Source organism: Sinohyriopsis cumingii, chromosome 3 (assembly GCF_028554795.1).
Source record: "Sinohyriopsis cumingii isolate HCF-2022 chromosome 3, ASM2855479v2, whole genome shotgun sequence".
Classification (NCBI taxonomy): domain Eukaryota; kingdom Metazoa; phylum Mollusca; class Bivalvia; order Unionida; family Unionidae; genus Sinohyriopsis; species Sinohyriopsis cumingii.
In genome coordinates, this window is record NC_142963.1 from 64,254,611 (window position 1) to 64,268,092 (window position 13,482).

The 13,482-nt window shown below is 36.1% G+C and overlaps 1 pseudogene across 1 annotated transcript in view; it reads left to right on the forward strand.

The window, feature by feature from the left end:
* The window catches only part of LOC149802995 (S-adenosylmethionine synthase-like), a 53,418-nt pseudogene that overhangs the window by 20,673 nt on the left and 19,263 nt on the right, over nucleotides 1–13,482 (forward strand). The window contains exons 5-6 of the transcript XR_016420286.1: nucleotides 9,040–9,179; nucleotides 11,018–11,240. The product of XR_016420286.1 is annotated as an S-adenosylmethionine synthase-like (transcript). The remainder of the gene's footprint in view (nucleotides 1–9,039; nucleotides 9,180–11,017; nucleotides 11,241–13,482) is intronic.

Genomic DNA, 13,482 nt, shown 5'->3' on the forward strand with positions numbered 1-13,482 from the left:
CATGCGCGATTCCACTGCATCATATATTTGGATTTTGTAGGAACGTGCGAAAAGTTATCTACGGAGCAAAGCATACCGTGGTGCTTGTGCGAAAAGGTGATGATAGAAATGCAATTTGGAGAATTCCAGCGGATCTTGCGAATCCAAATAATGACTCTGGTAAAGTCGTTTTAACTAAAATATTATTGTGGATGCCAGTAATGACTCCATCCATTACCACAGAGGCACGATTGCTATCCTTTATGGAGCAGGGAGGAAAATCATTACTAAGTTGGCTAACAACAACAACAGATACTAAGCAATCAAATATCAATGGTATATTCACATGGAACCTGGCATCACAACAAGGCATTTCGGCTCCGCGTCATATATTTGTTGCGTTGCAGGATATGACGAGAGTTGATAATCAACTATCCAGCCATATGATATTTGATCGATTAGGCGTTACTGACGTCTCGCTGAGAATAAACGGCCAGCAGGAACCATCTGAGGATATACAACTTAATTACGGTCAAAACCATATTGCACGCGTGTACCATCGGTTGCTGTCGTATATGAGTCGTGATCAAAACGTCGACACTGGTTTGCAAATATCACAACATGATTTCAAAGAACTATATCCGATCTATTACTTTTCGCTGGAACATCTTGATTTAACAAGACAATCCGTCGTTGATATACACTTCCGAGCTAATGTAACTCGCGGCGTTATTGCCAATTATAGAGCGGTTGCTGTCATTCTCAGCGATAAATCAATGCTGCTAGAAGGCGTTGGTGGACGAATGAGAATCGTTGATGCGCCAGTGGAAAACATGTAATTGAAAACATAAACGCGTTTACAATAAAAATGTCGTATAATGTTGTCGATGTAGAGTTAACCGATGGTCAAGTCAAGAAATTACGATCAAAGTCGGCTAAACAATGCGGAACCACAATAACGCTGAAGCCGTCACAGATGGCAGGTGGTAATCATAAGATATCGTTGACGGCGCGTCAAATAAAACATTTCAACGATGCGATGAAGAATAAAAAGGGTGTTCAAATAGATTTTTCGGCCGCAGCGATTAAAAACATGGAAAAGACCGGTGGGATATTTCCGCTGTTAGCTGCGATTCCAGCGTTGATTGCCGCGGCGGCCCCAGCAGTGGCGAAGGCGGCGGCGTTAGGAGCCGTTGGTACCGCGGCGGGAATGGCATTGAAGAAGGCAACCGGGAAAGGCTATAAAAAAAAAACGACCCGTAGCCGGAAAGGGTCTAAGACTACCGGGAACCCCGTATTCATGGTACTGGGGGAAGGGTCTAAGACTACCGGGAACCGTTTAATGACTCCTATGTCTAATTTTGATTTAATAGATGCCGCAAACGCGTTAGCGATAAAAAACTTCAGAGGTGTTTTTATGAGGGATCAATTACCGACAAAACCAAGGAATATTGAAACCGGTATAATTAACCTCGATAAATCCTCCGGAGCGGGGACTCATTGGGTTGCATACGCAATTGATCCGCGTGCGATCGTCTATTTTGATTCATACGGGTTAGCCCCGCCAAACGAGTTCATGCGGTATATCCGGGCGTGTTCAGCCCCGGTTTTTTATTCCACGCTGCCAACACAGCAATTAAGTGACCTACCGATATGCGGCCGTGAGGTATTGAACGTACTCGCGGCGATTTCATCATCGCGGAAACCACCTCATGTGGTTGTAAACGAATACACTAGTGGGGTCGTAGAGGCCCGGCGGGTTAATTAAAAACACTGGTTTTTTTTACAATAATAATGATTGATATCTGGGGACGACCGGTTTCGGCGCTGAAAGAATCCACGAAAACGCTCGCCACCGATGACATAAAAAAACTAATCGAGGATGAAATCGCTGATACGTTAAATTTAACCAGTGTTGACCCGGGCGAAATAGTTGTATTTCAAGACCGCCAGGGTAAATTGAAATCCAGTAATGTGTCGCTGAATGACGTTTTAATACGACAGCGTGATGCCACCGAGAACAATATCGTGTTGTATACCGATGACGGACGACTTAAATCAGGTGAATCCATCTTGACGATAAATGGAAAAATAAGTACACTTGGCGACAATTATATAACCATGTCGAATTCGTTAAAAAATTTCTATGATAAATTTGACGCGCAAGCAAATCAGTTCGAGGGGATACAAAAGTCTGTCACCGATATACAACTCACTACTGCTAGTTTTTTTGGAACCCCGACGGTAACCGAACCGAATCTTGTGGGGATAAAAAGTACTATTTCGGAGTTTACAACGCTGTCGGGCCAATTTTACATGTTACGAAAAAATTTTAACAGGGCTGATAACACCATTGATAAATTCTTTGGTAAAAAAAATACCAGACCGGATGAAATTACAATAACTATGATATCACTGCGTATGGACAGGAAATAGAAACAATCAAAACTGATGTTGAAACGATCAAAGCGGGGTTATACGTTCATATACAGGAAATAGGAACAATCAAAACTAATGTTGCAACGAACGAAAGGGGTTTATACGTGCATACACTGGAAATAGGAACAGTCAAAAATGATGTTGCAGCGATTAAAAACAGACTACCGGAAATGACAAAAATAAAAATCCCTCATGGGAACACCATCAACACAGTATACACGATTCGGCATGGACTATTAACTTGGACTCCTACACAGAATATAGTAAATATCACCGCAACTGTTAAGGGCATTTATCGATTGACACTGGTTTCAATAATGCAATTTAATATAACATCGTCAAGTTCATTCGGGTTTAACAATACAATATTAACAATTATAGACAAGGACGCAACTGAACCGTTTACAATTAAAGCCGTTGATAGAAATTTAACCAGGGCAGACATTACATGGTGTGTGGAATTTGTAGCGGATCTAAGTAATTAAAAACACTAGCTCTTTTAAAATAAAAATGACCACCAAGGTAATTGAATCAGAGGTATCACCGACGTCACATCAATATCGATTCAATACCGTAAAAGAATTCTCCGCGAATTTGAAAACGCTTTCCGAACAATACCGTGTAAAAATAAAAAAATACTGTCGAAAAATAACCACCATCGACGCGGTCGTGTACTCGGTGTCGGGTATAGTAGCCGGTACCGGTGTTATTTTATCCACGGTGACCATGATGGCCCCGATCGCTGTTCCAATCGCTATCTCCGCGGCGACAACAATTGCTGGAGTCGCCAACGCAATCACTAGAAAGATATCATCGTGTTCTCAGAAAAAACTCAACGAGTATACAGTAAAACATCAAATAGTATCCGACGCGTACTCGAAATTATCCGGGTTGATCTCGTTGGCGATAGATAATTCGTTTATATCCGATGCTGAATTCTCCACGATGGTCCAGTTGTATGACTCCGCGATGTCAAAAATCGAGGATTTTCAACTGGAAGCTGGAAACCACGTCGCTGAAACCACTTCAATGGGCTTAAAACATCCTCCTGAAACAACTTCAATGGGCTTAAAACATTCTCCTGAAACCACTTCAATGGGCTTAAAACATTTTCCTGAAAACAAGCAGGTTGTTAATATTCGGTGTTGAAATTAAACACTAGAAACGACGAATAATAATAATGTCGCTGAACCCCGAAGGGTTTCAATTACTTCAACGGATCGCGGAGAACACCACTCCGGTACAAACAAATATGATATCGATAACATCAACGAAGCCAGAATTCAGTGTAAACTTCCCTTCTCCGATTCCAGTGAAGGAAATAGCGCTGGCAAAATTGCGAATATATCACAGTTGGCCTAATATCCGAGCGGAAGCATTTAACGGACAACAACCTAATAACTCGCTGGTTTTTGCATGGACAAATAAACCCGATGGGACCCCAGACTGGAATGAGGTTACAATACCAACTGGGTCATACCAAGTAGAACAAATCAATAAAGAATTTCAACGCAGGATAAAATCGATCACAGGAAAAGAATCAAAAATCGCTATTACGGTTCATGAACCGACGTTATCGTCGACGATTGAAATAAGCACACCGGGGTATATGGTTGATATTTATAACAGTTCAATAAGAACCATACTAGGTTGGCCCATGAATCCACCTAATGAAATCCCCGCGGATTTGCACACGAATGCGCAATCGTATCATGAAATTAATCCCAGTTATCGAGATAGTTTGTCTATTATGAAAAACACGTTATTACCCAGTTGGTTTATATTTCAAGACAGGAATACCATGCAGTGGTATTTTCAGTATAAGGAAACTCCTGAATCGCACGTCATATTAACAGTTAATTTAAATGATATCAATAGTTTTTTTATCGAGATTAATCGTAATTACCAATTGCAACTAGAACAACTACGGAAAACAAAAGCACGAAAACACGTTGAGGTGTTAAATCAACTTATATCAGACATGGAATATATCAATGAACGAATCGTTAAAATAATATCCGCTAACAGCGATGGTAATAAACAAAAATTCCTAACCGAGTATAATATCACAGAAGCCGATTTACCCGATTTCAAGTTTCCAGGATACAACGCGCCAGAACTAAGAAAGTCTCTTAATGATTTTCTCGGTCCATCAATTATCCTCAGACACGATAACGGAGATGGTGGTAGGCATATTGCTCCATACAACGTAAATATCGCATCGGTGATAGCAATCAATATGGTGTGTGATGTTATCGAAGGGAGTTACCAGGTAGATACCAAGCAATCAAATCAAGCTCAACAGGGGTATATCCTTTATTCATTTTCGCCAACAGCCCCTCCCGGATTCTTAATCGTTGAGAGCCCGATTAATCCGGTCTATATGCGATGCCATAATCGGTTTTTAACGAGAATTAATTTTAGACTTACCGATCAGTCAAATAACCTAATTGATCTACAAGAGGAGGAGTTAGTGGTTACTCTATTTGTGAGATCATTGTAAATAACTTCTTAGCAGCAGGGGGGAAAATGACATCGACGCGGTCGTCGCTGTGTTTACCGGACGCTGACGACGCTGGGATCGGCGCGCAGAACCAAATGACGTCACCGTCGTGTAGGATGGACCGACGTCGTTTTTTTTTTACCGGGCGCTGACGACACCGGATCCGCTGAGTGCAAAAAGTATTAATTAAGCCAAATGACGATTGGACAAAATGTCGGATTCGCCCCCCCCCCCCTGCTGCTGCTCAGAGTGTTTATCAGGGCAGAGAAGAGGATGAAATTGGAGCTGGAGATCAGGTTGTCATGAATTTTCTAAATAAATTATTATCTGACCTTAAAATCATTATTAAATATAGGCTGTATGCCTGTCTGTGCTATTGAGGGCTAACCTTTGTGCAGTTAGACTTTTAGTGCATTACTAAAGCACTGAATTAGCTCTGTTGCTACTTATAATGACTAAGGGTAAGCAAGACATTGCCATGCATGTATGTTCTGTTTTGGCATTGGCAATCACCAGAATTGCAATAGCTAATTCATATTTTTATATGGCTATTAATTCCATGAAAACTACACATTTGGTGATTGCTGCCAGTAATTTTGTCTGCTGACCATTTTGATTTGCATCTCACACTGTCAGTCATTTTCACAGCATAATCAGCTTTTCCCTCATTAGTCATAAAAACAACAACCTAAAAGCCCTAAGAGTACTATCTCCAATGTAAATAGTGGTGCTTTGATGCTTATCTAGAAATTTATATGCACAAGTTCATGGTTAGTTTACATCCCTAATTATAGGTAGAATGTCCATGGCTTTAGGGAATAGCTTCTTGATCTTATATAATAATCTACATTTTGAAGAACAAGACAAAAAAATAAGCAAAAAATAAATATTCATGATGTAGAAACCAACCCTTCTTTTCATCAAAGGTATTGCACATGAGAAAATTTTCTGTAATTATCAACTCAGTGACCAATAAGACCATGTCAGCTTATTGCTTGGTCATGTGCCTGTTGTGCATCTGTCAACTACAGCTTGGTACCAATCTAAGGCTACTATTATGGATCTAATTTTGATCGAACTTCATAGTTTTGTGACCTCTAATATGGCTGTTTGATGGCCATTTCAAACATCTTTATATTGCTGCTTCTCTTGAACAGATGATCATATCAACATTGGGCTTTTGATAGCTCTGTAGTAATCTGGCTAGTTCTGCTTTTGTATGAAATATGGCATTGAAATGAGGTTTTCATGCAATATTTATTGGTTTTGTATGAAATATGGCATTGAAATGAGTTTTTCATGAAATATTTAATTGGTTTTGTATGAAATATGGCATTGAAATGGGATTTTTCTGCAATATTTCATTGGTTCTGAATGAAAATGTGATGTTGTGTGAAATATGGCATTGAAATGGGGTTTTCATGCAATGTTTCATTGTTTCTGAATGAAAATGTGCTTTTGTTTGAAATATGGCATTGAAATGGGGGTTTTCATGCAATATTTCATTGGTTCTGAATGAAAATGTGCTTTTGTGTGAAATATGGCATTGAAATGGAGTTTTCCTGCAATATTTCACTGGTTTTGTGTGAAATATGGCATGAAATGAGTTTTTCCTGCAATATTTCACTGGTTTTATATGAAATATGGCATGAAATGAGTTTTTCATGCAATATTTCATTGGTTTTTTTTATGAAATATGGCATTGAAATGAAGTTTTCATGTAATATTTCATTGGTCTTGTATGAATGATGGCATTGAACTGGAGTTTTCATGCAATATTTCACTGGTTTTGTATGAAATATGGTATTGAAATGGGGGTTTTCATGCAATATTTCATTGGTTCTGAATGAAAATGTGCTTTTGTGTGAAATATGGCATTGAAATGGGGTTTTCCTGCAATATTTCACTGGTTTTTTTTATGAAATATGGCATGAAATGAGCTTTTCATGCAATATTTGATTGGTTTTGTATGAAAAATGGCATTGAAATGAGGTTTTCAGGCACAGTTTCATTGGTTTTGTGTGAAATGTGGCATTGAAATGGGTTTTCATGCAAAATTTAACTGGTTTTGTATGAAATATGGCATTGAAATGAGGTTTTCTTTTAATATTTCATTGGTTTTGTATGAAATATGGCATTGAAATGGGGTTTTCCCGCATAAATTTCATTGGTTTTGTATGAAATATGGCATTGAAATGAGGTTTTCTTGTAATATTTCATTGGTTTTGTATGAAATGTGGCATTGAAATGGGGTTTTCATGCAATATTTCATTGGCTCTGAATGAAAATGTGCTTTTGTGTGAAATATGGCATTGAAATGGGGTTTTCTTGCAATATTTCACTGGTTTTGTATGAAATATGGCATGAAATGAGTTTTTCCTGCAATATTTCACTGGTTTTGTATGAAAGATGGCATTGCAATGAGTTTTTCATGCAATATTTCATTGGTTTTGTATGAAATATGGCATTGAAATGGGGTTTTCATGCAATATTTCATTGGTTCTGAATGAAAATGTGCTTTTGTGTGAAATATGGCATTGAAATGGGGTTTTCATGCAATGTTTATTGTTTCTGAATGAAAATGTGCTTTTGTATGAAATATAGCATTGAAATTGGGGTTTTCATGCAATTATTTCATTGGTTCTGAATGAAAATGTACTTTTTTGTGAAATATGGCATTGAAATGGGTTTTCATGCAATATTTCATTGGTTCTGAATGAAAATGTACTTTTGTGTGAAATATGGCATTGAAATGGGTTTTCTTGCAATATTTCATTGGTTTTGTATGAAATATGGCATTGAAATGGGGTTTTTGTGCAATATTTTTTGGTTCTGAATGAAAATATACTTTTGTGTGAAATAATGGCATTGAAATGTAGTTTTCATGCAATATTTCATTGGTTTTGTATGAAATATGGCATTGAAATGGGGTTTTTGTGCAATATTTTTTTGGTTCTGAATGAAAATATACTTTTGTGTGAAATAATGGCATTGAAATGTAGTTTTCATGCAATATTTCATTGGTTTTGTATGAAATATGGCATTGAAATGGGGTTTTTGTGCAATATTTTTTTGGTTCTGAATGAAAATGTACTTTTGTGTGAAATAATGGCATTGAAATGTAGTTTTCATGCAATATTTCATTGGTTCTGAATGAAAATGATGCAGATTTGACCATCAACTTATCTCCACTTTTGTGAAGGAATCAGTTTTGGAGTTTAAATGTAGAATGGCAAATTCACTGTGACTAAAAGAAGAAAAATGAATTTTGCATAAGAACTTTACTTCCAGTCCAAATACATGTATGTTGACCAAAGTTTGTGGATGGCTTACACTTAAGATATGGAAGAAATCTATTGAATTTGGGGTCAAAGGTCAGGGACATTGTAACTCAAAAATGTTTATTTCTTTCTTCACAGTAAAATTTCTTCATGAGTAATTTCCATGTCCATACTTAATAATAATAATAATAATAATAATAACTTTATATAGGTGACTCTGTCAATATTCTCCCCTGTAGGTCCTCACGGTTGATAAATTGTTGTAAATAAGAAATAATAGAGTTTTAAATACATTAGATATAAAAGTATGAAGAGTGTATGTTATGCATTAACAGAATAGAAATACGTATATTTCACTATACAGGTTATGCATTGAAAACTGACTTTTGAGATACATGTAATTCTCACAAAATTTTGTTTTGAACACATAGATTTGTTCTTCTCTTATGGTTTTGGGGTGATCACTATACAAAATAGGACCCAAGAGTGAGCAAATGATATCTTAAAAGTATTTGTTTAGGGAAATGATACTCTACAATAATCATTTGTAATTGATCTTAATTTAGGTCCTTGGTATTGTTCTTCTCACTTAAAATAAAACAGCAAATAACAAATGTCTTGGGTAAGAGATAAATCCGTAGATTTTTGGGGCCTAAAGGTCAGATGTCACAGTATTGTTAAGTCAGATAAAAAAAATTGTGCTTTCTACAGAAAGAATTTAGTTTAAGACCACATACCTGGATCCATGGTCAAGGTCATTGAGACCAGAAGGTGGTATCGCCTGTTGAGCACTGTAGTATGATGAGATTTATTGAAGATTTTATTCTATAAATGCAGGGGTTGATGTTTGGTTATGCCACAGATGAGACTGAAGAGTTAATGCCCTTGACTGTGATTCTCTCACACAAACTAAATGCCAAGATGACTGAACTTCGCAGAAGTGGGGAGTTGCCATGGGCCAGACCAGATTCTAAAACTCGGTAAATACCTGGCATTTACTTTGATCAAAGCAGTAGTTGCACCTTAAATATGAGTATTTGTTTGCCCACAAGAAATTTTAAAAGATTGATAAAATTTGTTTGAAAAGAATAGTTTTGTGCACTTTCAAGTAGATCTTGAATTGATGTCTTCTTTGTTTGGTAGCACATATTGGGTTATCATGGTGTGTGCATTTTTTAAAGTTTTGGTTTTATTTTAGCTGTTTTTATTTTGGCATATTTGGAAGTGATTTGTTTAAAACCTACATGAGGAAAGTTTTGGGGTTTTAATATTGAGATTTTCTTTTATTGTCCATTAAAAAAGCCAAAATAAACCCATTGCTATTAATACCCAATACATGGCATAGTTTTAGATAAACTATAAGTTGACATTTATGCAAACATATATGGCATAGCTCTAGATAAGAAGTTTGTGTATTTATTCAAATGGATACATGGCATAGCTCTAGATAAGAAGTTTGTGTATTTATTAAATGGTTATGGCATAGCTGTAGATATGAAGTTTGTATTTATTCAACTGGATACATGGCATTGCTCTAGATTTGAAGATTGTCTGTATTTATTATTATTAGATAAGAAGGGTATATTTATTTATGCAAACAGATACATGACAGAACTCTAGATAAGAAGGGTATATTATTTAGGCAAACAGATACATGACAGAACTCTACATAAGAAGGGTATATTTATTTATGCAAACAGATACATGACAGAACTCTAGATAAGAAGGATATATTTATTTATGCAAACAGATACATGACAGAACTCTAGATAAGAAGGATATATTTATTTATGCAAACAGATACATGACAGAACTCTAGATAAGAAGGATATATTTATTTATGCAAACAGATACATGACAGAACTCTAGATAAGAAGGATATATTTATTTAGGCAAACAGATACATTACAGAATTCTAGATAAGAAGGATATATTATTTAGGCAAACAGATACATGACAGAATTCTAGATAAGGAGGATATATTTATTTATGCAAACAGATACATGACAGAACTCTAGATAAGAAGGATATATTTATTTATGCAAACAGATACATGACAGAATTCTAGATAAGAAGGATATATTATTTAGGCAAACAGATACATTACAGAATTCTAGATAAGAAGGATATATTATTTAGGCAAACAGATACATGACAGAATTCTAGATAAGAAGGGTATATTTATTTATGCAAACAGATACATGACAGAACTCTAGATAAGAAGGGTATATTATTTAGGCAAACAGATACATGACAAAGCTCTGATTTGTACATAATGTAATTTGGTCACCAAGGTCCAGTGGCAACCTCTGCTCAACTCCTTGGCTAATGTGGACTTGTGTAATTTAGGGTCCAGTATTCCAGGAAGTTTTTCCAGTCATTGGTGGAATGACATGATCATGTTTCAATTGCAGATCCAAGTGTCTGTGTGACTGTGAGTGTGGACATTATTATTGATCTTGTAAAAGCTATGCCAGTCTGGAGTAAGCTGTGAACAAGCAAAATTATGCAGTTAGGTTAAAGATAGTCTTAATGAATAGTTAAGGTTAGAGGTTACTCTTGGGTCAAACTATGAGTAATTCAGGCTACTTCATTCTGAAATTAAACTTATTTTGTTATGGTTGCCATTAGGCAGAAAATATCTTATAATGTAACTATATTGTGTACAAGTCATGAAAAAAAGTCATGTGTAATGTTGCAGGTATAATTTTTCTATTCCAACCCACTGAGAATATGAAATATATTTTCCCTGCATGACTTCTGACTTGCTTTAGAATACACAGACTGGTCTTTCTTTATCTTCATATATTATACTACAGGTAACAGTTCAGTACAAGTATGACAATGGTGCATGTGTACCACTCCGTGTTCACACGATCGTGATATCAATCCAGCATGATGAGCATGTTACATTAAAGCAGCTTCGCCAGGACTTAATGGAGAAGGTCATCAGAGTGGTGGTACCAAGTAAATATCTGGATGACAAGACCATTTATCATCTGCAGCCATCAGGGAAATTCATCATTGGAGGACCACAGGTAAGAATCTAAGGAACTATGAAAGAACACTTTTGTCTTGTAAAAGCAAATTGTGTGACACAGGTGATATATTTCTATAGCAGCAAAATCAACACTATGATTCTATGTTAAAGTCTTAATTCAGTCAGGCAAAAAGCCAAGTGTGCTTATGATATAGTTCTTTGTCCATTGTGCATTGCCTGTTGTGTGTCCATCCATCAACATTATCTGTTTTAAACTTGTAAGAAACGACTGGATTAATGTTGACCAGATTTGACAGATAGTGACCTGGTTTGAATGGCTTTCACTTTTGTACAAATGATACCAATCTGTTTTCAGATATGGCTTTCAAATAGAAAGAGAAAAATAAACAACCTTTACATTACTGCTTATCAAAGACCCCTCTGCAGAATTTGGCCAAATCTGACTGAAAGCATTCTGGTATAAAGGGCTTTCAATTTTGTACAAAATGATATGCATCAGCCATCAAATATGGTCATCATTTCTAAAAATAGATGAATGTTTAAATGACATTTTTTTATATAAAAAAGCTATTTAACATGATTTCACAAAATTTGTAAAAAGCGTCATCGTTGTCCATCAATATTTACTAGTTTAAACCTTTTCTCACAATCCACCGATCTGAATTGACAATTTGACAGAGCACATCCTGACACAAAGGGTACAAATGATGCCAGGACAATCTGTAATCAGATATAGTTGCAATTACTCAAACTAGAAAAAGCTTTTTTTTTAACTCTTGACAAAAAACACTTTACAGAATTTGACAAAGCATCCTGGTATCAAGAGGTTTCAGTTTTATATGAATGATGTTTATCTGCCTTCAAATATGGCCACTGGTACAAAAAATTGAATACATTGAAACAACTTCTTTCTAAAAGTCACTCAACATAATTTGACCAAATTCTTCAAAATACAATCTGGCAAAAAGGCCTATCAGATTTTACAAGTGATACTTATCCACCGTCAAATATACCTGTCATTACAAAGAATAGAAACCCTTTAAATAATTTTCAAAACCCTCTAGACAGAATTTTTCCAATTTTGGCAGAAGGCAGCCTGGCAAGCAAGCTGTCACATTTTACAAATGATGTTGATCAGCCAACTGATATGGTTATCATTACTAAAATGAGTCGGCTTCATCATAGAAACCTCGCAGCAGAATGTGACCAGATATAATAGAATCAAGTTAAGAAGAACCTTCACGTTTCTACAAATGATTCTGACCTGCCATCATTTATGCCTACTGTTGCCAGAATGGAAAAATGTTTGAAGAAGTTCTTAAAGCCATTCAGCAGAAGCTGATTACATCTGATTGCATTTTTGTATGAAAAGTTTGCAAATTTGTACAGCTCATGCTGTTCTGCCATCCAATATGCCTGCAGTTTCTAAAAATAGCTAAGCCTTTTTAATCTACTTCAAAAAAAAAAACTAAATTGAATTTGACCAAACTTGACAGAAAGTACTTGGGCAAGAAGGGCTTTCATTTTATTCAAATGACAGTGATCAGATATGGCCATCATTACTAAAAATAGAAAAACCTTTTAACAAGTCAAAAACTGCTCAACAGAATTTGCATACATGCCAATCATTACGCTTTTTTCACTAAATTATGCCACTAAATTACGCCTTACACGTAACCGTTTTCGGACTATGTGATTTTGGTATATCCCCCTCCCAAATAAAATTAATAATTTGTTTTCTCCATTTTATTAACATCCCATTAATCCCACAGACCGTATTCTAGAAAGGACGACTTCTATGTAACTACGACATAAGAGTACGCTTGTCCGAAGACTTGCATGCACTTTCCTGACAGTATTATGTTCTAGTTATAGCAGCTGCCCCTATTTCCAAGAAACATGCTGGTTTCTACTTTTGACCTCGGTTTCTATTTATAGAACTTCTATGGCTTAGTTAGGAGAGAACAGACTGGTTTTCTTACTTTTAATCTTTGCTCGCAGATTCTTTGTTCTAATTCATATCTGGTACAGAACCAGTCTGTAGGTATTTGGCACTAAAAGTCAAGTCAGAATTATTCTAGCTGATGCGTGTTAGAGCAAAAATATTTTTCAAATAATTTCACAGATGGGTTAGGAAAAAATGAAAAATGGATTCAGAGATGAATACATGAATTACACAATACAGCGTTCCATTCTGGGGCAGATTCACACCCCTTGCAGGCTACGTGGAAAGGATTTTAATATTTGTCATGGTGGTAAAACAAAGAAAACTTGAATTA